This window comes from Suncus etruscus, chromosome 3 (assembly GCF_024139225.1).
Source record: "Suncus etruscus isolate mSunEtr1 chromosome 3, mSunEtr1.pri.cur, whole genome shotgun sequence".
Taxonomy (NCBI): Eukaryota; Metazoa; Chordata; class Mammalia; order Eulipotyphla; family Soricidae; genus Suncus; species Suncus etruscus.
The window spans coordinates 150,853,071-150,857,749 of NC_064850.1; the positions used below are offsets into that span (position 1 = coordinate 150,853,071).

A 4,679-nucleotide genomic window follows, 5' to 3' on the forward strand; every position below is an offset into this window, starting at 1 on the left:
CACAGTCTCCAGCCCGGGAAGACTCACCTCAGTAGAAGCAAGCCCTCAGGGGATGAATGCCAGAGACGATCAAAGTTCCCAGGCTGGAGCAAGCCAGGGGAAGCCTCAAAATGTCTGCAGTGCTTAAGGGGCCCAACAGAGTCAGCTTTATCAGAAGTCTCCGGCTGGGGAAGACTCTACTCTATATCTCTTAACTGATGCATTTAATCCATTGATATTGAGAGAGATAATTGTCATTGGATTTAATGTCATCTTTCTATAGAAGTTTGGTGAGTCTGTTGGTCTGTCCTGTCCTAAAATAGACTTTTCAGTTTGTCTCTTAAGACTGGTTTTGAGTCTGTAATGTTTTTGAGCTGTTGTTTATCTATGAAGCTATGTAAAGTTCCTTCAAACCTGAATGTGAGTCTGTGTGGGTGCAGTATTCTAGGTGAAGCATTTATTTCATTGAGTTTTGTCATAATATCTCATCACTGCCTCTGGTCTTGAGTTTTGTTTTGTTTTGTTTTTTTTTGTGATGGGTTTGTGTAAATCTTAAGAACTCTCCTTTGAATGTAATCTCTCTTTTTGAATTTGCTGCTTTCAGTATTCTATCCCTATATGTGGGATTAGTCATTGTAACTAGGATGTGTCTTGGGGTGCTTTTCTTCGGGTCTCTTTAGCTGGTAATATTTGGGCATGCAGGATTTGGTTACATGCAGTCTTTAGCACTGGGAGTTTCTCTGCTATGATCTCCTTGACTGTTGATTCTTCCTGGAAATATTCTTCCTGTGTCTCTGGGACTCCAATGATTCTTGAGTTTATCAAAAACTTCTATTTTCTTTTATCTTCTTTTCTTTTCTTTTCTTTCTTTCCTTCTTCCTTCCTTCCTTTCTTTTTCTTTCTTTCTTTCTTTCTTTCTTTCTTTCTTTCTTTCTTTCTTTCTTTCTTTCTTCCTTCCTTCCTTCCTTCCTTCCTTCCTTCCTTCCTTCCTTCCTTCCTTCCTTCCTTTCTTTCTTCCTTCCTTCCTTCCTTCCTTCCTTCCTTCCTTCCTTCCTTCCTTCCTTTCTTTCTTTCTTTCTTTCTTTCTTTCTTTCTTTCTTTCTTTCTTTCTTTCTTTCTTTCTTTCTTTCTTTCTTTCTTTCTTCCTTTCTTTTTCTTTCTTCCTTCCTTTCTTTCTTCCTTCCTTTCTTTCTTTCTGTCTTTCTTCCTTCCTTCCTTCCTTTCTTCCTTCCTTCCTTCCTTCCTTCCTTCCTTCCTTCCTTCCTTCCTTCCTTTCTTTCTTTCTTTCTTTCTTTCTTTCTTTCTTTCTTCCTTTCTTTTTCTTTCTTCCTTCCTTTCTTTCTTTCTTCCTTCCTTTCTTTCTTTCTGTCTTTCTTCCTTCCTTCCTTCCTTTCTTCCTTCCTTCCTTCCTTCCTTCCTTCCTTCCTTCCTTCCTTCCTTCCTTCCTTCCTTCCTTCCTTCCTTTCTTTCTTTCTTTCTTTCTTTCTTTCTTTCTTTCTTTCTTTCTTTCTTTCTTTCTTTCTTTCTTTCTTTCTTGTCACACCCAGCAGCGTTCAGGGGTTACTCCTGGCTCTAACACTCAGAAATCGCTCCTGGCAGGCTCAGGGGACCATATGGGATGTTGGTATTCAAACCACTGTTCTTCTGCATGCAAGGCAAACACCTTACCTTCGTGCTATCTCTCAGGCCCCCAAGACTTCTATTTTCATTGTTCACATTCTTTGAGGATTTTTTCCATTGTCTGATCATTTGTTTTAAGCTCGCTCTCAACCTCTTGTTTTGTGGAGTTGTTATGCATCTCATTTTCCAGCTCACTGATTTGGTCTTCAGTTGCTGTTACTCTGTAGGAGAGGCTTTCCAGTGAGGTTTTCATTTCACCTACCACATTTTTCAGTCCTGTTATTTCAGTTTGAAGTTTTCTGATTTCTATTTTCATACCTTCTTGATTTTTATTTGTGGCCCATTCAGCTATATCTATGCTTTCTTTGAGTTCTGTGAACATCCTTCATATTTCTTCTCTAAACTCCTTATCTGAGAGGCTAAGTAGATGGTTGATACTTTTTGGGTCATCAGAGCTGCCATCATCATTCTTTAAATCATGCTGTTGGCCTGTGTTGTGTCCCTGTGTTGCTCCTGTAGTGTGATGTTTTCTGAGTGTTGTGCTAGGGTTCATAAATGAGGAGATGCACACTGTTGTGGAGTGAAGCAGAGCTGCCAGGCTTTTCTGGTTCCACCCTTCCTAGGTGGTGCCAGCTCACCTCTGATCACATAGCTTATGCAGATGCTTCTTGGAAGGTTTGGTCCTGAAACCCACAGCAGTGGGTTAGGACAGCAGCAGTAGCTTGTAAGGTGTTTGGCAACTATCCAGGAATGTTAACTTTTTGGAGAGCAATAAGGATATTCATCAAAAACCTAAAAATTGAGTTTATATATGATCCTGCAATACCATTCTTAGGGATATCTAAGGTTCTTGGTTCTTGGAGCCTAAAACAGCACACAAAAAGAAAGTTCTTCTACATTCTTTTGTTTGTTGCAGCATTATTCACAATAGCCAGAATCTGGAAAGAACCCAAATGGCTAAGAACAAATGCGTGGATAAAGAAACTATGGTACATCTATACAATGGAATATTATACAACTCTTAGAAAAAGGAAATCATGAAAATTATTTATATGTAAATGGAATAAAGTGTAATCCTGAGATAAATGAGACAGAAAGGGAAGGATAAACAGAATAATTGCACTCATTTGTGGAATACAAAAACCAAGATATTATGGTAATAATATCCCAAGACAATAGAAATGAGGGCCAGGGGGCCGGAGAGATAGCACAGTGGCGTTTACCTTGCAAGCAGCCATCCCATGACCAAAGGTGGTTGGTTCAAATCCCGGCATCCCATATGATCCCCCATGCCTGCCAGGAGCTATTCCTGAGCAGATAGCCAGGAGTAACCCCTGAGCACCGCCGGGTGTGGCCCAAAAACAAAAAAAAAAGAAGAAGAAATGAGGGCCAGGAGGATCCATTCATGGTAGAAAGCTTATCACAAAGAGTGTTGAATTCAGTTAGGGTAGTTAATGGTTCACTGTGGCAATGATAGTTGAAACTGATCACTCTGAAAAAGAACTGGATGCTGAACATGATAAACATTGCATCCCTTCATTAATAATAGTATAAACCACAGTGTCTAAAAGGAAAAGGAAGAGAGGGAGGAAGAGAAAGTGAAATAAAATATCTTACCCAGAGGCAAGCAGGGGAAAGGTGCGGGGGGCAAGAAACTGGAGGCATTGGTGTCTGGAAATGTGCACTGGTGAAGAGTATAGTACATTATGTGGCTGACTCAATCATTAACATGGAAAATAAAAACCCAACTGTATTATGAACTATTGCTAGATTACACCTTATTTAACCCAAACAAAAATCACCGCTAGTTTCTTTGTATCTGTTTGCTTACAACTTGGTTTACCCCAAAACAGAGACTGTCTTCCATGCAAATCTGGGTAAGACTGGCTTAGATTAGCCTGAGCAATCTATACTTACTCTGTTTTTATTCCCCCACTCAATAAAATATACTTTATACTCAATAAAAATAACAACATTTCTGGCAGTTAGGCAGCTGGCTCTCAATATGAAATAGAAGGTTGCCAGACTACCCATGTTTCACCCTCAGCCTGATTTGAATTATTTCATACGGAGATCCTGCTTCAGACCTATTCACCAGGTTTGGAAATACAGCACATGGGGTGATTTTACAAACAACCTTGTAACCACAATGTTTGAATAAACTAATTAAAAAAAGGCAATGTCATTACAGTGTCTGATTCTTGATATCATAAACAAGTTTTGATTGTGTAAAATCATTTTATTATCATGTCTGAGGGAGCTTTGGTCCTTTGAAGGCTTCTATTTCTGTAGGTCATTTAGTTATTTAGGTTAGTACATAGGCTCCTGCCTACTTTGTAATTTTGCTGCAGACTCCTGAATATACCACGAAATAGAAGTGTAGACAAGTTTGATAGTTACATTATGGCTTATTAGAGCAGATATATTGTGGTTCAAAACTTAGACCACTTTACTCAGAGCTGCAGAAATGAGTGTCAGAGAAATAGTTCAAAGGGCTGAGCTCATGCCATGCTTTGCATGAAGAAAGGCCAGATTTAATTTCCAGCATGTAAAAAATTAATTAATAAATAAGAAAATACAGTGCTCGCTTCGGCAGCACATATACTAAAATTGGAACAATACAGAGAAGATTAGCATGGCCCCTGTGCAAGGATGACACACAAATAAATAAGAAAATACAAAGCTTCAAAAATGCAACAGTCAGAACTAAGAAGCACTTGAACTGTGATTCTTCCAGTGAAACAGGTGTTTAGAAAGAGGAGGAAAGTCTCCATTCAGTCTGTTTTATGCAAACATGGTTCACTTGTGATGGGTAAAAAGTTGTTATGGGATGATTGGACAAATTCAGTCCTGGATGGTCTTCAGGTTGCCCTTTATTAATTTTCCTCCTTCTATACAATAGAGATTATATCTGGAAATACTCATGTGCCTGCACGTGCCCTCACCTGCCTGCTGGATCTGCTGTATTTTACTCAGATAATAATACTCAGTATTATTGCCTCACAATGTTGTTCTGGGATGTCCCCCTCTCACTAGCCCAATGCCTTTCAATGGTGTTATTGTTCTCATACAATTACTAT

At 39.2% G+C, this 4,679-nt stretch overlaps 1 non-coding gene across 1 annotated transcript; it reads left to right on the forward strand.

Moving 5' to 3' along the window:
• The first annotated feature begins 4,179 nt into the window (after window positions 1-4,179).
• Window positions 4,180-4,286, forward strand: LOC126004588 (U6 spliceosomal RNA). The gene has a single exon (XR_007493860.1). It is a non-coding gene; the product is annotated as a U6 spliceosomal RNA (small nuclear RNA).
• The last annotated feature ends 393 nt before the right edge of the window (window positions 4,287-4,679 follow it).